Source organism: Bufo bufo, chromosome 4, assembly GCF_905171765.1.
Source record: "Bufo bufo chromosome 4, aBufBuf1.1, whole genome shotgun sequence".
In the NCBI taxonomy this organism is placed as follows: Eukaryota; Metazoa; Chordata; class Amphibia; order Anura; family Bufonidae; genus Bufo; species Bufo bufo.
This window is the reverse complement of record NC_053392.1, coordinates 177,721,857-177,745,115: the sequence shown is the minus strand read 5'-3', so window position 1 is coordinate 177,745,115 and position 23,259 is coordinate 177,721,857. Positions and strand designations below refer to the sequence as shown.

Sequence of the window (23,259 nt, the reverse complement as noted above, 5' to 3'; positions counted from 1 at the left end):
TTTCAGTTCTCTCACAGAACCTTTCTCAAGTCAAGTGAACATAAAGTGCATACGTGCATGTTTAAATACATTTTCACATTGTGTCCAATTAATTCATTAACTAATACAACTGCCGTGCACTCCCCTCATAGGCTAAGCTACATTCCACATAATTGGCTCCACATGTTCCCATAGGTGCCAGTAGATCTGTATATATACAGGGAGTGCAGAATTATTAGGCAAGTTGTATTTTTGAGGATTAATTTTATTATTGAACAACAACCATGTTCTCAATGAACCCAAAAAACTCATTAATATCAAAGCTGAATATTTTTAGAAGTAGTTTTTAGTTTGTTTTTAGTTTTAGCTATTTTAGGGGGATATCTGTGTGTGCAGGTGACTATTACTGTGCATAATTATTAGGCAACTTAACAAAAAACAAATATATACCCATTTCAATTATTTATTTTTACCTGTGAAACCAATATAACATCTCAACATTCACAAATATACATTTCTGACATTCAAAAACAAAACAAAAACAAATCAGTGAACAATATAGCCACCTTTCTTTGCAAGGACACTCAAAAGCCTGCCATCCATGGATTCTGTCAGTGTTTTGATCTGTTCACCATCAACATTGCGTGCAGCAGCAACCACAGCTTCCCAGACACTGTTCAGAGAGGTGTACTGTTTTCCCTCCTTGTAAATCTCACATTTGATGATGGACCACAGGTTCTCAATGGGGTTCAGATCAGGTGAACAAGGAGGCCATGTCATTAGATTTTCTTCTTTTATACCCTTTCTTGCCAGCCACGCTGTGGAGTACTTGGACGCGTGTGATGGAGCATTGTCCTGCATGAAAATCATGTTTTTCTTGAAGGATGCAGACTTCTTCCTGTACCACTGCTTGAAGAAGGTGTCTTCCAGAAACTGGCAGTAGGACTGGGAGTTGAGCTTGACTCCATCCTCAACCCGAAAAGGCCCCACAAGCTCATCTTTGATGATACCAGCCCAAACCAGTACTCCACCTCCACCTTGCTGGCGTCTGAGTCGGACTGGAGCTCTCTGCCCTTTACCAATCCAGCCACGGGCCCATCCATCTGGCCCATCAAGACTCACTCTCATTTCATCAGTCCATAAAACCTTAGAAAAATCAGTCTTGACGTTTCAGCTTGTGTGTCTTGTTCAGTGGTGGTCGTCTTTCAGCTTTTCTTACCTTGGCCATGTCTCTGAGTATTGCACACCTTGTGCTTTTGGGCACTCCAGTGATGTTGCAGCTCTGAAATATGGCCAAACTGGTGGCAAGTGGCATCTTGGCAGCTGCACGCTTGACTTTTCTCAGTTCATGGGCAGTTATTTTGCGCCTTGGTTTTTCCACACGCTTCTTGCGACCCTGTTGACTATTTTGAATGAAACGCTTGATTGTTCGATGATCACGCTTCAGAAGCTTTGCAATTTTAAGAGTGCTGCATCCCTCTGCAAGATATCTCACTATTTTTGACTTTTCTGAGCCTGTCAAGTCCTTCTTTTGACCCATTTTGCCAAAGGAAAGGAAGTTGCCTAATAATTATGCACACCTAATATAGGGTGTTGATGTCATTAGACCACACCCCTTCTCATTACAGAGATGCACATCACCTAATATGCTTAATTGGTAGTAGGCTTTCGAGCCTATACAGCTTGGAGTAAGACAACATGCATAAAGAGGATGATGTGGTCAAAATACTCATTTGCCTAATAATTCTGCACGCAGTGTATATATACTAATACATTGCCCTGATGAGCGCCCGAATGTAAAATGGTGGCGTAGACTGGTGACGTGGCGCGGATGTCTGGTGCAGTACGCTGGCGCATGAATGATGCGCGCCTTGGGTGCTGACCCGGATGATCGCGCGTCACTACGCTGGGTCTCCGCCCAGTATAGTTACAAGGTAGATATGTACTGCGTCACAGAGGGGGAAGGACTGACACATGCGCACTAAGGAGGAAGAGACGCGGAAGATTAGCGTGCTTCCACACAAGCTTAGACGTCCTCTCCTGATATATCTCCGTGGAAAAACCCTCAGCAAGGTATCAGAAAAGTTGTTTTTAGTTGATTTAGCGCACCTTGCACTTTATTATATGCACTTGTATACACTTATCACTACAATAAATGCTCACCAATGAATGTATTAGTATATATATATACAGATCTACTGGCACCTATGGGAACATGTGGAGCCAATTATGTGGAATGTAGCTTAGCCTATGAGGGGAGTGCACGGCAGTTGTATTAGTTAATGAATTAATTGGACACAATGTGAAAATGTATTTAAACATGCACGTATGCACTTTATGTTCACTTGACTTGAGAAAGGTTCTGTGAGAGAACTGAAACGTTATCATTTTTCTGACATGTGTGAATAAACTGCACATTTTTTACTTCAAGGAGTGCTGCGGACTTTCTTTATTTGTTTATCCGTCCTGTATCGAGGGACCACCGCGGGCACCGCATAATTGAGAAAAGGGAGTGCTGCCTGACCTTTGTTATGAATTTATATATATATATATATATATATATATATATATATAATGTAATATATTATATATTTATATTATGACAATAAAAATTGATTTAAATACACTGGGGTGTCCCCAAGCACTGACTCCATATATGGACATAGCTATATATGGAGTCAGAGCAGGGACTCCTAAGCCGAACTAGAGTCCCAACACCCCCCCACCCCCTCTTCAGAGCATGGGGTGCCTGATTTAATGCTTGGGTTCTCCCATTGACTTCGCAAAGTGTTCTACTCGAGCACCCAAGCACTTTGGTGCTCGATCAACACTACTAATTAACATTTACCATATGTCTAATTAATGCTGGCATCATTTTGTACATTGTATTTTATAGGATGTTAGAAGGCTTCAAATTTTAGAAGCAATTTTTCAAATTTTCAAGAAAATTTCCAAAACCGACTTTTTAAAGGGCCAATTGAGTTGTGAACTGACATTGAAGGGCTTACATAATAGAAACCACCCATAAATGACCCGATTTTTATAAATTGTGTTAACAATTTAGGTGTACCCCAAAAAATAAAACAACATGAAGGTAAAATTAAAAAAAAATATTTTTGAAGATTTTCCATTTTTGCAGATTTTTCATTATAATCCATTTTTCCAGTGACATAGCAAGGATTAACAGCAAACAAACCTCAATATTTATTACCCTGATACTGAAGTTTACAGAAACGCCACATATGTGCTCATAAACTGCTTTATGGGTTTAGAAGTAAAGGAGCGCTATATGGTTTTTGGATAGCAGATTTTGCTCGAAAGGTTTTTGGGTGCCACGTTGCCTTGAAAAAACCCTGAAATACCCCTACATTGTAAACCTCCAAAAAAGCAACCCTATTTTTGAAACAACACCCCTCCCAAGGAATTTTTCAAGGGTTGTAGTGAGCACTTCAGGCATTTCATAGTATTTAGAAAAAATTGGCAGCGAAATTGATGAAAATGTTGCTTTAGGCCCAAATCTTTCATTTTCACAAGGGGTAAAAGGAGAAAATGCACCATAAAATTTGTTACCCATTTTTTCCTGAATACGGCAACACCCCATATGTGTTAGTAAGGTGCTGCATGGGCACACAGCAGGGTGCAGAAAGGAAGGAGGGCTATATGGTTTTTTATGGGCTGATCTTGCTGGAATGGATTTTGGACTATGTTACATTTGAAGAGATCCTGAGATACCCCTACAGTGAAAACTCCACAAAAAGTGACTCCATTTTGGGGATTAAACCCCTTAGGAAATTTTTTAAGTGATGTAGACAGCACTTTGACCTAAAAGGTGTTTCATAGAATTTAGAAAAGTTGGCTATAAAAATGAATTTTTTTTACAATAAAATGTCACTTGAGACCCAAATTTTTTATTTTCACAAGGGGTAACAGGAGAAAATCACCACACAATTTGTTACTCATTTTCTCCTGAATACTGTAACACCCCATATGTAGTCATAAACTGCTGTATGGGCACAGAAAGGAAGGAGTTTTGTACGTTTTTAGAAGATTTGGAATGGTTTTTAGGCGCCATGTCACATTTGAGGGAATCCTGGGGTACCTCTACAGTGGAAAACTCCAAGAAGACCCCATTTTGGAAACTGCACTCCTCAAGCTATTTTTTAAGGAGTGTAGTGAGCATTCTAATTGGCATGGCTGTGATTGCCGGAGCACCATGTGACCATGCATGCATAAATGTTGGATTACATGGGGCGCCGCCATTCTGTTCTGACTAGTGTAGGGACAAGGCGCTGCTGCAGGCAGAGAGAGTGTTAGGCCTTTATTATATTTTAAAAGTGTGCAGGTGACCTGTAGGCATTATTGAGGGGTGCAATACAACTCCTTTGCACCAGTGAGACAGAAATACCATACTTAATCGTGCGGTTCAGTCTGAGGGTGACGTGTTGGCATTTTTTTCGTTGCAATCCTACTCCTTTGCACCAGCGTCAAGGAAATATAATAGTAAATCAGTCTGTTAATTGTGTGGGTGCGACATACCAATTGTTTTGGGGGAAAAAACTTTAATTGCCACTGTTACAGGGAAATATAATAATAAAACAACCTGTTAAATGGATCGGTGAGACCTACCTATTTTTTTGGGTGAAAAAGCCTTTACTTGACACTGTCACAGAGATATATAATAGTTATTCAGCCGGTTAAGTGGATTGGTGTGACCTACCTATTTATTGTGTTTAAAACACTGTACTTGTCACCGTCACAGGGATACATAATAGTTATTAGCCAGTTAATTGGGTCAGTGAGACCTACCTATTTTTTGGGTTAAAAAAACACTGTACTTGCCACGGTCACAGGGATATATAATAGTTATTCAGCCGGTTAATTGGGTCGGTGAGGCCTACCTATTTTTTGGGTTGAACAAACACTGTACTTACCACAGTCACAGGGATATATAATAGTTATTCAACTGGTTAATTGGGTCGTGAGACCTACCTATTAACATTGGGGGTCTGATTGCTGGTCGGACCTAAGGTGTAATGGAAAATATTTTTTTCTTATTGTTCTCGTCTAAAAACTAGGTGCGTCTTATGGGCCGGTGCGTCTAATAGGGCGAAAAATACGGTATAATAATTATTCAGCTAATTAATTGGGTCTGTGTGGCCTACTATTTTTGGTGTTTAAAACACTGTATTTCCTGGCTAAGGTGATATCTAATCAGAACCAAAAAAAAGAAATAGTCAGCATTTACTCAGCCAAGGTTTTAATTATTGAAAAGCAGGAGAAAATAAAGGGAGCTTTTTTAAAACACTTTTCGGAAATATATAAAACTAGTAATAATATTTCGGATAAAATGATGGATGCCTATTTGGACTCCATCACTTTCCCGGTTCTTACTGAAATACAGATCGAATCCCTTGAAGTAGAATTTTCACTCCAGGAGTTAGAGGCCGCAATAAAGGCATGATCGGGAAACTCCTCCTCTGGATCAGATGGCTTTCCATACGAGTTTTATCACAAGTATGGTGAGGTCATTTTTCTGCGTCTTCTGATGGTAATTGCTGAGTCATTGGAGGATGGTAGCCTACCCGAGTCAATGACAGAAGCGGTAATTATATTAACACTGAAAAAGGGGAAAGATCCCTTAGATATGGGGTCATATAGACTAATATCGCTTCTGAATACAGATGTTAAGCTCCTATCAAGGATGTTGGCCACAAGGCTCTCCAGAGTTGTTTGATTATACATCCCGATTAGAATTGGTTTATCCCTAATAAAGGTACTCATCATAACCTTCATCGACTCTTTGCGAACATACAGTCCTCCAGGGGGAGTTCCCGCTCCATCCTGTCTATGGATGCCTTTAAGGTGTTCGATAGGGTGGAATGGAAATTCCTATGGAAGGTGTTGGGAAGGGTGGGATTCGGTACGAGGTTTATAAGTATGGTTAGGCTTTTGTATAAGTCCCCTATTGTGAGACTGAATCTTAAAGGGCTTCTGTCACTCCACTAAACTAATATATATTTTTTTGTCTCCTTAAAATCCTTATGCTGCGATTTCTCAATATATAGGGCTATAACTCAGTTTGGTTCAGTAGTTATATAAAAAAAACTGACTTTCATAATATGCAAATTACCTCTCTAGCAGCAGCCACATCCTCCATTCATAATGACGCCCCCTCCTCATGTTGATTGACAGGGCCAGCGGACGCGCTCGTTCTCTGACTGGCCCTGTCTGCGTTTTAAATCTCGCGCCAGTCTTCAGTTGGCGCAGGCGCACTGAGTGGAGGACGCTCGCTCGGCCGCTCCATCCTCAGTGCGCCTGCGCCGGGTGTACATGTGACGTCATCGGCGCAGGCGCACTGAGGATGGAGCGGCCGAGCGAGCGTCCTCCACTGAGTGCGCCTGCGCCAACTGAAGACTGGCGCGAGATTTCAAACGCAGACAGGGCCAGTCAGAGAACGAGCGCGTCCGCTGGCCCTGTCAATCAACATGAGGAGGGGGCATCATTATGAATGGAGGATGCGGCTGCTAGCAGCAGGTAGCCGCCCTACCTGCTGCTAGAGAGGTAATTTGCATATTATAAAAGTCCGTTTTTTTATATAACTACTGAACCAAACTGAGTAATAGCCCTATATATTGGGAAATCGCAGCATAAGGATTTTAAGGAGACAAAAAAAAAATATGAGTTTAGTGGAGTGACAGAAGCCCTTTAATGGCAGTCTGACCTCGAGTTTTATGTTGACTAGAGGTACTAGTCAAGGCTGTCCACTTTCTCCATTATTGTTTGACATCTATATTGAGCCTTTAGCACTTTGTGTTAGGCAAGATACAAGGATTGAGGGGTTTGGAGTATTGGGACCAGAGGATCGGATTTCTTTATATGCGGATATGTTATTTTTTATATACTTTTATATATTTTTTATATACATACTAATACAACCCTCCCAAGAATTATTCGTACAGTCAATTTTTTTGGGGAAGTCTCTGGCTTAGATATTAACTGGTCAAAAACTACCCTTGTATTATTGGATAGTTTTGAGTTTCTAAGCAAGGGGTCTTTGATGATGTTAAAAGTTGATGATTCTTTTGAATATCTGGGCATGATGATATCACCTAGGATCAAGGATTTCACCCAGCTTAACTTGATTCCATTGATAAGTAAATTGAGATAAAAAGTTACGATATGGCTTCGACTACCCCTACCCCTATCTAGAGCTGACAAAATATTTTTGGTTAAGATGGTGATTTTACCCCAACTTCTCTATATTCTCAGGAATTCCCCAATTCGAGGATACGTTTTTCAAACTCCTTGAGAGGATGATTAACGATTTACTTTGGGGAAGAAAGCGAGTAAGGTTAAAATTGGACTATATCTATAAGCCGTTGCAGCAGGGAGAGTTAAATCTTCCCTACTTCAAGGGCTATTTTATAGCTGGGCACTTATGGTTATACTGTGAATGGGAGAAAAGTGCTCTGTTTAAGACTTTGGTAAAGAAATCTCCATATGATAACATGTTTACTCTGTTGGAATCTGGGAGATTAATCAATGTTGAACAAGAGTACAGAGTTACTGGAAAGCTATTTTCTAGATCTTATACCACTATTAGAAGATGGTTGGGATAAAGGAATCTCTTCTGTGCATTCCTTTTTGGCATCATTTTTATTTACAGGATTTCGATAAATTAGCTGGGGATAAGTTTTGGCAAAAAAGTAATAAAAGTAATAAACAGTGTACTGCACGCTTTCATACACCGCGTGCAGACACGTAGCCTGCGGCACTGGGAAGGCCGTTGCGCGGCCGCCCAGTGCTGCCACTAAAGAAGAAAAAGCCACACCCCCTGGGCTGGCACAAGCCGCACAGGAGCCAATGGAACAGCGGCACCTCTGGAGAACAGGCGCGCCCCTGCCCCGCCTACTTATATAGCTTTAGAGGGCGAAAGGGGAGGTATACATTACAGGAGTGATACAAGGCGATCCTTATATCATCCAGTGGCAAAGTTAGCTCATAAAGCATCCCAGGAGGACAATCGCTGAGATAGCATATCACTAGAAGTACCCACAACCGAATACTGTTAATATCACAGAGCGGGCATAAGGCAGTAACCCAACCAATGCGGCCGCTGCACAGTATGAGTGGATCATGTATGCAGTGGCCATCCCTGTTGCCATACTGCTCTCTATCCCCGTATGGCCCGACAACAATGTCGTGGCCATCACAGATAGAAAAGCAGATGCTCATAACGCCACTGCTTCTGTAACTCGTATAGATCACCATGGGTACACATGCTGTGCGTCATATATCAGAGAAAGATGCGGAAAAAGAATATATATATATATATATATATATATATAGAGAGAGAGAGAGAGAGTACAGACCAAAAGTTTGGACACACCTTCTCATTCAAAGAGTTTTCTTTATTTTCATGACTATGAAGGCATCAAAACTATGAATTAACACATGTGGAATTATATACATAATAAACAAGTGTGAAACAACTGAAAATATGTAATATTCTAGGTTCTTCAAAGTAGTCACCTTTTGCTTTGATTACTGCTTTGCAAACTCTTGGCATTCTCTTGATGAGCTTCAAGAGGTAGTCCCCTGAAATGGTCTTGAAGGAGTTCCCAGAGATGCTTAGCACTTGTTGGCCCTTTTGACTTCACTCTGTGGTCCTGCTCACCCCAAACCATCTCGATTGGGTTCAGGTCCGGTGACTGTGGAGGCCAGGTCATCTTACGCAGCACCCCATCACTCTCCTTCATGGTCAAATAGCCCTTACTTTCAAAGTTTTCCCAATTTTTCGGCTGACTGACTGACCTTAATTTCTTAAAGTAATGATGGCCACTTGTTTTTCTTTACTTAGCTGCTTTTTTCTTGCCATAATACAAATTCTAACAGTCTATTCAGTAGGACTATCAGCTGTGTATCCACCTGACTTCTCCTCAACGCAACTGATGGTCCCAACCCCATTTATAAGGCAAGAAATCCCACTTATTAAACCTGACAGGGCACACCTGTGAAGTGAAAACCATTTCAGGGGACTACCTCTTGAAGCTCATCAAGAGAATGCCAAGAGTGTGCAAAGCAGTAATTAATGCAAAAGGTGGCTACTTTGAAGAACCTAGAATATGACATATTTTCAGTTGTTTCACACTTGTTTGTTATGTATATAATTCCACATGTGTTAAATTCATAGTTTTGATGCCTTCAGTGTGAATCTACAATTTTCATAGTCATGAAAATAAAGAAAACTCTTTGAATGAGAAGGTGTGTCCAAACTTTTGGTCTGTACTGTATATCCCAGAGAACAGGGTCTATATCTGGACCCGTATATATGTGTAGTAGTGGCATGCAGATACTGCATCTACCTATATAAAACTAACATAGGAGATGAAGTAATTTAGTCCACGGGGCTTGACGGTCTGCAGGGTAAAAGTCCATTGAGCTTCTTTCCGGAGGACGAGATTGTCAACATCCCCTCCTCGTGCAGATGTTCTGATATGCTCAATCCCCTGGAAGCTGATGCAGTTGGTCACATTAGGGTGGTATGTCGCAACATGTTGAGCAATCGATGTGACAGCTTCATTAACAATGTTGCGTAAATGTTCACCAATGCAGCATCTAAACTCGCGTTTTGTTTTGCCGACATATTGTAAACCGCAAACGCAAGTTGCTACATATACCACTCCCGTCGTTCTGTAATTGATAAAGTCAGTGATCACCTGGAAGTCAGGGGGCTAGGGGTTTACTAGGGCCATTTTTATATAGGGTAAGGTTCCGGACGGGGTCGCTCTTATCAGGGCGGGTTGTCTGTGGTTAGGCTATCAGGGCCAGAATAGCACCCCCCTGTAGGGCAATATCAGGGACAGTTCTTTGCCCACCCTGTCCTTCAATACCACATCATCATCTAGCCCAGGGATAGATGTTTTTTGCTTTCCCTCCGGGATTCAAGGTTGTGCACTAGAGCCCCCCGGATTGTGGTAGGACATATGGTTTCTAATTTGGTGCCGCCGAGCACTTGTTATTGCCTACCACATCTATGCTTATTGCTTAACTTTAATAATTTTATTTATTTTCATTGTGAGGGATATCTTTTCCATTCACACGTCCGCAAAATGGGTCCGCATCCATTCTGCAATTTTGCGGAACGGGTGCAGGCCCATTCATTTTCAATGGGGCCAGAATGTGCTGTCCGCATCTGCATTTGCGGATCCGCACTTCCGCATCCGTGCTTCCGTTTCCGCCAAAAAATAGAACATGTCCTATTCTTGTCCGCAATTGCAGACAAGATTAGGCAATTTCTATTATAGTGCCTGTGATGTGCGGTCCGCAAATTGCGGAATGCACATTGCTGGTGTCCGTGTTTTGCGGATCCGCAAAACACTTACGGACGTGCGAATGGACCCTCATAGTAACATTATTAAAGGTTACGTTTTATCTTTATGTATGTTCTAATGGATTGCCTTCCTTGTACAATGTTATTATATTATAGTGCATTTGTAATGTGTGGCAGTTGTGTACAGTTCTGCTGCTATACTGCAGGTATATAGAGGGACAAGCGTTATTGGAACAAATAATTTCTACTGGTGTGATATACCAGTCACCCCACAAAAAAACTGATTGAAGCGGGGTGTTATATACGAATATACTTTCTTTATAGTGCATTTGGATACTGTATAGTGCATTTGCGCATGCGCGTACGCGAAAATTATATTGCCGATATTTCGCATTGAAAAAAATTATCAATGGAGATCGCAAATTCGAATAATACAGCTGGTATGTCACTGTCCATGTTGTGGGACTATTTGTGCACTTCTAGTAATTATTTCTTGGCTGCAAATATGAGCTGAAGGTTTTTTAGGTTCGCCTGCCATTAAAATGAATGGGACCCCCGCGAACTTGCGGTTCGCGAACATTTGATCGTGTTTGCGCCATCGCATTCGCGAACCGTCCCGGAAGATGTTCGTCCATCACTACTCACAGTATTATTTCACTACCAAAGCAGACTCCCTATGCGTGTTACTACAAGGCACAGTGTTCTACAGCAGCTCTCAGCAGCCAGGAAATAGCCGTTTTTTAATGCAATTCGCCGTGAATATATTCAGATCAAACCAAACTTTTCCCGGAAAATTCGGCGAACCGTCAAATCGAATTTTTCTATTTGTACTGAAATAGGCCAGTAAACGCTTTTGCCACAAATAACTGCACCAGTGAAGTGCGTATATATTTTCTTTCTATACTGAAATAGGCCACTAAACGCTTTCAACATGTATAACTGCAGAAGTGAACTGAGAATAAATTTTTCTTTTTGTACTGAAATAGGCCAGTAAACACTTTTCGCAGAAATAAATGCACCAGTGAAGTGCTTATATATTTTTCTTTCTGTACTGAAATAGGCCACTAAAAGCTTTTGCCCCAAATAACTGCACCAGTGAAGTGCATATATATTTTTCTTTCTGTACTGAAATAGGCCACTAAACGCTTTCAACATGTATAACTGCAGAAGTGAACTGAGAATATATTTTTCTTTTTGTACTGAAATAGGCCAGTAAACACTTTTCGCAGAAATAAATGCACCAGTGAAGTGCTTATATATTTTTCTTTCTGTAATGAAATAGGCCACTAAAAGCTTTTGCCACAAATAACTGCACCAGTGAAGTGCGTATATATTTTTCTTAATGTACTGAAATAGGCCACTAAACACTTTCAACACGTATAACTGCAGAAGTGAACTGAGAATATATTTTTCTTTTTGTACTGAAATAGGCCAGTAAACACTTTTCGCAGAAATAAATGCACCAGTGAAGTGCTTATATATTTTTCTTTCTGTACTGAAATAGGCCACTAAAAGCTTTTGCCCCAAATAACTGCACCAGTGAAGTGCATATATATTTTTCTTTCTGTACTGAAATAGGCCACTAAACGCTTTCAACATGTATAACTGCAGAAGTGAACTGAGAATATATTTTTCTTTTTGTACTGAAATAGGCCAGTAAACACTTTTCGCAGAAATAAATGCACCAGTGAAGTGCTTATATAGTTTTCTTTCTGTACTGAAATAGGTCACTAAACGCTTTTGCCACAAATAACTGTACCAGTGAATTGCGTATATATATTTTTCTGTACTGAAATAGGCCACTAAACGCTTTCAACACATATAACTGCAGAAGTGAACTGAGAATAAATTTTTCTTTTTGTACTGAAATAGGCCACTAAATGCTTTTCGCAGAAATAAATGAAATGCACCAGTGAAGTACTTATACAGTATATTTTTCTTTCTGTACTGAAATAGGCCACTAAACGCTTTTGCCACAAATAACTGCACCAGTGAAGTGCGTATATTTTTTCTTTCTGTACGCTTTCAACACATATAACTGCAGAAGTGGACTGAGAATATATTTTTCTTTTTCCACAGATATAAGCCACTAAAGGCTTTTCAACATAGCACTTGCACCCTAAGAACAAAATGCTGGAATGACAGAGCTGTATAATGGCTATTTGGATCCCCAAATAATCTTTCCCTGCACTTGTAAATCGCATTTCTAACACTGTCCCTAGCACCTTCTGACGTCTCTCCCTATTAGTGTTGATCGAGAACCAAAGTGCTCGGGTGTTCGGGTCTACCGAGCACCCGAGCACAATGGAAGTAAATGGGAGAACCCGAGCATTAAACCAGGCACACCCTGCTCTGAAGAGGGGAGGGTGTCTGGTTCATAGGAAAAGGTCAGAAATTTATGGAAACCCCACCGAAATGGTTCGGGAACAGCATGGGGAGGATGTCTGGATTCATCTTGGACTCCTAGGTCGCTGTTTGGAATGATGTTGTCCGAGTAGTACGCCACTTTTACAGACTGACAATAATATGAATAATATGCACAAAACCGAAGATAAAATCGATTTTAGAGGAAAAATTGTTAGGAAACATTCTTTCCTGTATATTTACTTGTATATAAAGTGCAAATGCTGCCAAAAATTACATGGAAGAGGCACTCTGATACAACCTGTATATCACATAATGGAGGGCCTCATTCACATTGCGGTACAATTGTTCAGGTAGTGGGACTCCTACACTCAAAGTCTATGCACTAAGTGAAAGGGCTTCCAAAATTTACAAGGAGCCGGCACTCCAATATACCCTTTATTACACATAAAGGAGGGCATCATACACCCTTGAAAAATTATGATTGATGGTCTGCTGGTGACCCTCAAAAACATTAGGCGCAAGGGCCTGCTGGTGACCCTCTAAAACATTACGGGTGAGGGCCTGATGCTGAGCTGACCATCTAAAACATTAGGGGTGAGGGTCTGCTGCAGAGTTGACTCTCTAAAACATTAGAGGCGAGTGCCTGCTGCTGATCTGAGCATCAAAAAAATTATGGGCGAGTTCCTGCAGCTGAGCTGACCATTGAAAAAATTATGGGCGAGGGCCTGCTGCTTAGCTAACCTTTGAAAAAATTATGGACAAGGGCCTGCTGGTGAGCTGACCCTAAAAAACATTATGGTTAAGGCCTGCTGGTGAGTTGACCCTCAAAAACATTATATGCGAGGGCCTGCTGGTGAGCTGACCCTGTAAAACATTATGGTTTAGGACCTGCTGGAGAGCTGACCCTCAAAAACATTATATGCGAGGGCCTGCAGGTGAGCTGACCCTCTAAAAGATTGTAGGTGAGGGCCTGCTGGTGAGCTGACCATCTAAAACATTATATGCGAGGGCCTGCAGGTGAGCTGATTCTCTATAATATTGTAGGTGAGGGCCTGCTGGTGAGCTGACCCTCTAAAACATTATATGCGAGGGCCTGCAGGTGAGCTGACCCTCTAAAAGATTGTAGGTGAGGGCCTGTTGGTGAGCTGATCCCTCTAAAACATTACATGCGAGGGCCTACAGGTGAGCTGGCCTTCTAAAAGATTGTAGGTGAGGGCCTGCTGGTGAGTCGACACTCTAAAACATTATATGCGAGGGCCTGCAGGTGAGCTGACCCTCTACAACATTAGGAGCGAGGGCAGACTAATAAGCATGTTGATATGATGGAAGAGGAGGAGGATGAGAAAAGGAAGATTGAACCATATACCCTTTTTTGTGGTGGAAGGGGTGCATGGGAATACAGTGTATTCAGTACATTAAAAAAAAACACATTTAAAGTGCCTGTATGTTCAGTCGCTTTCCTCTGGTGGAGTAGAGAAGTCAAGGGCAACCCAGGCCTTGTTCATTTTTATAAGAGACAACCTGTCAGCATTTTCAGTTGACAGGCGGATGCGCTTATCAGTTATCATGCTCCCAGCTGCACTAAATACCCGCTCTGACAAAACGCTGGCGGCAGGGCAGGCCAGGCCAGCACCTCCAAGGCGTAGAGTGCCACGTGTCCAGCTTGGACACCCAGTAAGGCACAGAGGGATCATTGAGGACGCTGACATGGTCTGCTATGTACATCTTCACCATCTTCCAAAATGTTTCCCTCCTTGTGACACTAGGCCACGCATCAGGGTGAGGGTGCTGGCGGGGTGTCATGAAACTGTCCCAGGCTTTGGAGAGTGTTGCCCTGCCTTTGTTGGAACTGCTGTGTGTTCCCCTCGTCTCCCCAAGGAACTACGTACTCTGCCGCCAGCATTGTCAGCTGGAAATTTTTGGAGCAATTTTTGAGAAGTTCCTTTGTATCGGGGGTCGAGAAGGGTGAACAACCAGTAATCGGTGTTGTCCAAAATGCATAAAACGTGTGGGTTACGGGAAAGGCAGCTTAACATAAAGTCAGCCATGTGTGCCAGAGTCGCAACAGGCAAAACTTCGCTGTCATCATCAGGAGGATGACTCTCAATCTCCTCATCCTCTTCCTCCTCTTCTGCCCATCCATGCTGAACAGATGGAATTAAACTTCCATGGGTACTACCCTCTGTAGCAAAGGCAACAGTCTCCTGCTCCTCCTCCTCATCTTCATCATCCAATTTGCGCTGAGAAGATGAACTGAGGGTGGTCTGGCTATCACCCTGTGTAATGTCTTCCCCCATCTCCACCTCTTCTACATGCAAAGTGCCAGGCTTAATTGTGAGCAGTGAGCATTTGAGTAGACACAGAAGTGGGATGGTGACGCTGATAATAGTGTTATCACCGCTCACCATCTGTGTTGATTCCTCAAAGTTTCTTAAAATCTCACAGAGGTCAGACATCCATGTCCACTCCTCGCTTGCAATGAGCGGAAGCTGACTGGAAAAACGACGACCATGTTGAAGCTTGTTATCCACTACTGCCCTCTGCTGCTCACAAAGCCTGGCCAACATGTTGAACGTCGAGTTCCAGCGCATGCTCACATCGCACAACAGTTGGTGAGGTGAGCTGTCAATTGTAAGCGCTGCTGCAGCGTTGACAGACCGGCGGAAGCTGATAATGGGCACACATGCGGCGCACCTTCACCAGTAGCTCAGGCAAATTGGGTAGGTTTTGAGAAACTGCTGAACCACTAAGTTGAAGACGTGGGCTAGGCATGGGATGTGTGTGAGCTTGCCGAGCTCCAAAGCCGCCACCACGTTACGGCCATTATCAGACACAACCATGGCTGGTTCTCGGTTGAGTGGCGAGATCCACAGCTTAGTCTGGTCTCTTATCTCTTGCCACAGCTCTGCGGTGGTGTGTTGTTTGTCACCTAAGCAGATCAGCTTAAGCACGGCCTGTTGACGCTTCCCCACTGCAGTGCTACACTGCTTCCAGCTACCGACTGATGGCTGAAGTGGGTGTTGGAGCCACTAACGTAGGTGGTGGCGGAAACTCTGATGAAATTAGGGCCCGCAATCCTTGGCGTCGGTAGAACCTGTGACATCCCAGGGTACAACTCGCTCCCGGCCTCCACCACATTCACCCAGTGTGCTGTCACGGAAATGTAGCGTCCCTGGCCAAAAGCACTTGTCCATGTGTCAGTGGTTAAATGGACCTTCCCAGTAACTGCGTTGGTCAGGGCTCAGATGATGTTATGGGACACATGCTAGTGTAAGGCGGGCATGGCACACCGTGAAAAATAGTGGCAGCTGGGGACTGCGTAACGCGGGATGGCCGCCGACATGAGGCTGCAGAAGGCCTCAGTGTCCACAAGCCTAAATGGCAACATTTCCAGGGCCAGTAATTTGGAAAGTTGCACATTTAGTGCTATGGCTTGTGGGTGGGTGGCTGAGTATTTGCAGTTACGTTCAAATGCCTGGGGTAGGGACATTTGTACGCTGCTCTGGGACACGGAAGCGGATGTGGTCGCTGATGGTGCTGCGCCTTCGACAGGGGATTGGCCAGCACGTAACACAGAGAGAAGAGGCAGTGGTGTGACCCGCAGACACAGATTGTGAATCCAGACGTTCGGCCCACCTATTACGGTGCTTTGATGCCATGTGCTGGATCATGCTGGTGGTGGTGAGTTTCCTAGTGTTCACGCCCCTGCTCATTTTTGTATGGCATAGGTTGCAAATTACAATTCTTTTGTCGTCTGCACTTTTCTTAAAAAGCGCCAGACAGCGGAACACCTACCCCTTGGCAAGGGAGATTTCCTCAAGGGTGTGGTCTGGGGAACAGTTGCGGGCCTGTTTGGTGTGGCCTGCCTTCTCCCTTTTGCCACCCCACTGCCTCTTACAGCCTGTTGCAGTGCTGCGGATCCCCCCCCCCCCTCTGTACTGTTGTCTTTGCTCAACTTGCCACCTTCCCAGGTTGGGTCAGTGACTTCATCGTCCACCACCTCCTCTTCCACTTCCTTACTCTGCTCATCCTCCTGACTTGTTGACCTAACAACAACCTCAGTTATTGACAACTGTGTCTCATCCTCATCATCAACCTCTTGAGACACTAATTGCCGTTGACTTATTGGCAACTGTGTCTCATCATCATCATCCACCTCGTGAAACACTAATTGCCATTTCCCACCGTCATCTTCTTGTGACTGTGGATGCTGAAGAGTTTGGGAATCAGGGCACAAGATTTCATGCGGGCTTGTCGAGAGGCCCAAATGAAGGAATGACGCTGAAAGGAGCTCTTTGGAATATTCGATTGTGGGTTCACTTGTTTGGCAAGACTCTCCATGGTGGGAGGAAGGAGGATCAGGGTGAGGATTGTATTGACCAGACTCTTGGCTACTGAGACTGGACTTGGTGGAAAACAGGGTGGTGCTTAACCAACTGGAAGCATTATCTGCTGCAATCCAACCGACCACCTGGTCGCACTGGTCTGACTTCGAGGGCGTTGTCCTGCGCCGCCCTGCAAACTGGGACATGAAGCTAGGTATCGTGGATGATTGTTTTTCTTGTGCTCTGGCAGAAGGCACAGTTTCAAGTTTTTCAACGTAAAAAAAAAAAATTTCCCTCCGTACACTATCTTTCCCTTCTTCAGCACAGCTCTCCCTGACTAACACTGAGCCAAACATGTGTATTCCGGCTAGCCAATCACTGTAATGCCAGTAACCAACATGGCTACGGCATTACAGTGAAGGGCAGGCAGTACCTACCTGCACGTTTATTGGCTGCGTAGCAGGCAACAAATGTGCCGGGGGGGGGACACTCGAGCATTGCGCTCGAGCACATGCAGTATTCGGCCGAACACCGCCATGTGTCGAGCATCGAGAAGCTCGAACTGGTGTTCGGCCAAGCATGCTCGATCAACACTACTCCCTATCCTTTTCCTGCACTTATAAATCGTTTTTCCAGTTTCTTTGTTCGCAATGAGGTTTTTCCTTTTGCTGTCCCTAGTGCCTTCTCACATCTGTCCCTGCACTCAGAACGCTGGAAAATGGCAGAATCTAAAATGGCTGCCGTATTTATAGGGCTGTGACATCACTTGGATTCACAGTGGGCGGATTTTTTGTACATGTTTTGGTTGTGTCCAGATTTAAAAGTCTATTGGGGTTCAATCCATAATTTTATTACCCAAAAATTGAGGGTAGCAATCCCGTTTATAGCTGAGTGCTGGATATTGAGTGACGTGACCTATCCATGGTAAACTGCCATAAGTATAAAAAGATCCTTTTGATTAGAATTATGTTTCTGGCCAGACTCCTGATCACTTGAGTCTGTTTTTTTTACAAAATACCCCAAAGCTCAATGAGTGGTTATATCTGGTTAATAAGGTTAAGAGATATGACAATGTTTTATATAACCAAAGAAATTCTGAGGAAAAATGGACTAGGGTATGGGGAGCTTGGAAGTGGTAGGTCTTTTTTATAGACTCCCCCCCTCCCCTTCCTTTCTCCTTCCATGTTTACGGAGGGATTAGAGACGCATCGCTAAGGGAGGGATGGTAGGGTAGGGCTGAGTGGGTTGGGAATGGATCAAAAAGAGGGACAAAAATTAAGGATGTTATTGATTAATTATGTATTGGTTTTAATTTTGTTGTTTCCCAGAAAAAAAAAAAAAGTAAAAAAAAAAAGAACACTGTACTTGCCACGGTCACAGGGATAAATAATAGTTATTCAGCCGGTTAATTGGGTAGTGAGACCTACATATTTTTTTTTTGTGCTAAACACCTCTTTTGCATCTGTGGCGCCTGCTACTGCCCAACATGCCAAGAGACATAGCACATCAAAGCCATCGCAAAGAAGTTCCCTGGCATGGGAGTTCTTCAGGCAGTGTGCTGACGACAGGACACGGTTGGTTTGCACGCTGTGCAGTCAGAGCCTGAAACGAGGCATAAATGTTCTAAACCAGAGCAACACCTGCATGATCTCACATCTAACCGCAAAGCACAAGCTGCAGTGGAGTAGACACCTCAAGAACCACGAAAAATCAGAGACTCCTTCTGCTCCCTCTTCTGCTGTGGTCTCGGCCTCTTCCTCCCCCTCTGCAGTGACAAGGGCACCTGCCAACCTGCAAACAGAGGATGTGGCAGCAACACCACCACCGTCTCCAAGCATCTCCACACTATCCCATGGAAGAGTTAAGCTGTCCATCCCCCAAACACTGGAAAGAATAAGGAAGTATCCCCATACCCACCCGCGAGCCATGGCCATGAATGCCAGCATTTCAAAATTGCTCGCCTTTAAAAGGAAGCCATTCCATCTGGTGGAGACTGACAGTTTTAAAAATGTCATGATGGCAACTGTCCCACGATACGTGGTTCCCAGACGCCACTACGTGACTAGTGAGGGGACAGGAGACGTGGAACTTACATCTCATGGCCACCTGAGCTCTGTGTGGGATGAACTGGTGGAGGATCGCCCATCCTCACAAAGGTCTGACGGGAGGGGGGGACCCTCTGCATTCAAGCTCCACTGCCATGACTGCTGGAGGTGAGGGGGTTAAGGAGCAGCAGTAGCTCCGTCAGCAGTAACTCGAGTCTAGAGTCTCTAACGAGCACATTTCTTCACCCTACAACTAAAGAAACCAGCCAGCAGTAGGGCATAAAGCAGAATCTGAACAGCAGGTGTTTGCATACTTGGACTGCACCCTGTCACCCCAGGTCCAAGATCCCTCAGACTCAGTGGCGTAACTAGAGTGTTATGGGCCCCAGTGCAAACTTTGGATCGGGGCCCCCCCCCCCCCTTTTTACAAAGAAGCGGCAGATTTTCTTACGAAGGGCTCTTTCCCTTGTGGTTAGTCCGCTGCGTGAATGAGGGCCAAGAGACACGGAGCAGTAACATGATTGATAATGCTCCGTGCCTCTCTGTGACCTTTTTACTACAAAATCACAGTGAGATAAAGTGGTCACTGTGAGTTTGTAGCAAAACGATCATAGAGAGGCACAGAGCATTATCAATTATGTTACTGCTCCGTGTCTCTGCTGTCCGGAGCGGGGCTTGGCACTCTTTCACACAGCGGATTACCCACACGGGATCCGCTCGTGTTAAAGAGCCCTAAGCCCAATGCATGGCTACACTAACCCAGTCCTAATAAAATCTGGTCCTACCTCATCCAGGGTGTCACAGGCTTCGGCGTGATATCCACTGGATCTAGAACAAGGTCCCTGTGGTGATAGAGAAAAAAATGAATAATCACATAAGGAAGGGATGGTGACTGCCCCTATGAAATCACCAGCAGGGGGCGCTGTGCTGGCCTGGTAGACTGAGCTATGCCAATGTATAGCAGGGTAATTTAGGACATTTCCCCTAAGTTCTACCACACAGTACTAATGCCCACATTGTGGCCCCTCACAGTACTAATGCCCACCTTGTGGCCTTTCACAGTAATTAAGCCCACCTTTGTTCCTGTCACAGTAGATATGCCCAGATATGTGCCCCTCACAGTGGATATAGCAAGATATGTGCCCCTCACAGTAGTATTGGCCAGATATGTTCCCCCTCACAGTAGTTATGACCAGATATGTGCCCCCTCACAGTAGTTATGCCAGATTATTTGCCCCTCACAGTAATGACCAGATACGTGCCCCCCTACAGTGGTTATGCTAGATTATGTGCCCCTCACATTAGATATGCCCACATATGTACCCCTCACAGTGGTTATGCCAGATTATGTGCCCCCCCTCACAGTAGTTGATATATGTGCCCCCTCATAGTAATGCCTTTATATGTGCCCCCCTCACAGTAGTTATGACAGATTAGGTGCCCCCTCAGTAGAGATGCACACTTTTGTGCCCCCCCTTCCCCTTTGCCCCCAGTCTGCAAAAAAAAAAAAAAACATACTTACCCTCTTCCCTGATGTTTCACTGCCACACTCACATCGCGCTGCTGGCTGTACTGAAGGCAGTTTCCCGGGCCTTCAGAGCTCCTCCCACAGCCAGCAGCGCGATGTGCGGCAAGCAGAGGGAGCGCTAGAGCTCCTGCTTCACTGATGATCTGGAGACAGCCCGGCAGTGACAAGAACTGCCGGGCCGAGTGTATATGAGTGAGTGCACGCGTCCCCCCTCTTCCTCCTCCCCCTCTCTGCGCAAACCTCCCCCACCTTGCCTCATAATATTAAACGTGTAATGGAGCGCCCTGACGGGGCTGGCATTGTCACTGTACTTCATGCCGGGCCCCGTCACAGCTCTTCATTACATGTTAGTACAGCGGGCCCCCTCCCCCCGTCGGGCCGGTCGCAGTCGCACCCCCTGCGACCGCGATCGTTACGCCCCTGCTCAGACTACTGGGCAGTCAAACTAGAATTGTGGTTGTAACTGGCTGATTTTCCCTGGGCAAGCGCTCCTGCCTGGCCATGGTGTCATATTCCACCACTAACCAAAGGAAACACAAAAGAGACTGAGACACAGTCGAATTAAAATAAGATATTTTTATTCTTATAAATTTAACATTGTTTTGGATATATAAAGGCCACAGTGTTTTTACGTTACCTTTCTTAGAAGACAAACAAAATTATTTATGGTTCAATCATATACAAACAAAATAATTTAAATCATAAGAACTAATTATAAAACCAAGACCTTGTCTAAGACCCAAACTAGTCCGCTCAAGGAGCGACTATTACCCCGTATAAACACAGTGACAATAAAACAAAAGGGGAGGGTGGGGAGGGGGATTCTTTGCTGACAAATTCTGTATGCGCAGCAAGTAACTGAAATCTTCTTCTCTTACAGGTAACTCGTGCTGACCGTTAACAGCAAGCCAATCAAGACCTCCACGTGCCCACGAGGACAAGTTCAGCCCAGCCCACACTACAGGTAAGTAAATAAACTTAACCCTTTCATATCCAAATATACCCTTACACATACCAAAGGGGGGGGTGATCCATGACACCATGTCCCCCCTTTTGTATTCGCAAAAGGTTATCTCAGTAGTGTGACATCAGAGCGGGTTTTTAGTGCAGTGGGAGACATAGTTACCACAAACTTGCCTTTCAACACAAAATGTAGAGGGATTAACCTTTAGAAAGATGAATCAGGCATGGATCAGCCAGAATTTCCACACCGGTGCCTGATGTATCATACTAGATGATTCTGACAGTAATTTTTTGACTGCAGTGTGCTGCCACAGCAGAGCATTGTGAAATATGGCCTGTTACTTCTGGCCATGTGCTTCAGACACTATTCTGATGCTGCCACCCGCCTGATGCCACACACCTGTTGCCTCTGCTGCCATCTTCTACTACTGCCACCATTTTGTGCTGCTACTGCCACTGCTATTGCCATCCCCTTCCCCACTCTGTGACTGAGCCACTATGTTGATTACTCATTCTGTTGCCACCCTCACCACTCTGTGACTGAGTCACTATGTTGACTCCTCATGCTGTTGCCACCCTCACCACTCTGTTCTGGGGCTACTAGTGTCCCTCTTTGACCTTGTTGACATCACAGTTTATTTTATCCTTCTTCTGATCTGTCAGAAGAACCGAAAAATGGAGAACACTGTGGATCTTGTCTTTGGAGCATCTGTAAAGCTCCAATCACATGGTATTTTAGGTGCAAATCACAGAAGACATGCAAATATTTCCATCACATTTCACCTCTGTTTTGGACCCACTCCTGTTTTTGCCTTACCAATACTGATCAATTACTGACCAAATACTGACCTTGTGAAGATGCTCAATAGACAGGATCCATTTTTTGGGGGGGTTGTTCTTCTGATGGAGCAGAAGGGAAAAACAAACAGTGACGTCAACACAAACTAATTGCTGACCACTAATGGCCAGTTCGCATTGTTCACCCGCGAACACATGCGGGCTGCCATCTTTTCTCACAACTCCGGCGAGGCACAGGTAAGCCCTTACCTGTGCCTGTGCCGCAAGCCGGTCTGAAACAAATGCGGTCACCGGGAGCAGGCAGTTCCGAGAACAGCCCAATGAAGGGCTTACCTGTGCCTCACCGAACTTGTGAGTTAAGATGGCAGCCACTCACTCCAGGTGTATCAGTCAGCTGACCGCAGTGACGCAGATACGCCTTGAGTCGTGGGACGCCATCATCTGCACCACGTGGGACACAACCAGAAACGACGGAAGCAGGAGACGCCGCAACGGAGAAAGACGCAGAGCAAGCTGCAAGACACGTGCGCACCAACGTTCCCCAGGACTGGACCACCGTCAGCATACAACGCCGATAGTCACCTCTCGGGACACACCACAAATTGGGTAAGACTGTTCGAGCCTCCACACACAGCTGACTTAATTTATTTGGACATAGCAAGGGACTTTATTACTATCTGACATAATCTGATTTTATTATCAATATTTTTATTGGATATCCGGATACGTACGTCAGTGCCAATTGTGTATACAGGACCACACACTGTGCACTTTGACGTATATTTTAGAGACATACTAGACAGACTGATCACCTGTACTAGTATCTAATACTATATACCAGAATATTGCATTTTATTCTATATGAGAACATTGCGTATTGTGGTATACGTTATCAGAATACCTTAACGCCATCCATCTGGA

General features: G+C 44.2%; 1 protein-coding gene across 1 annotated transcript in view; it reads right to left on the bottom strand.

Annotated features, from left to right (window-relative positions):
* Positions 1–23,259, bottom strand: part of LOC121000025 (vomeronasal type-2 receptor 1-like) — a 96,757-nt gene that overhangs the window by 1,808 nt on the left and 71,690 nt on the right. The window lies entirely within an intron of this gene.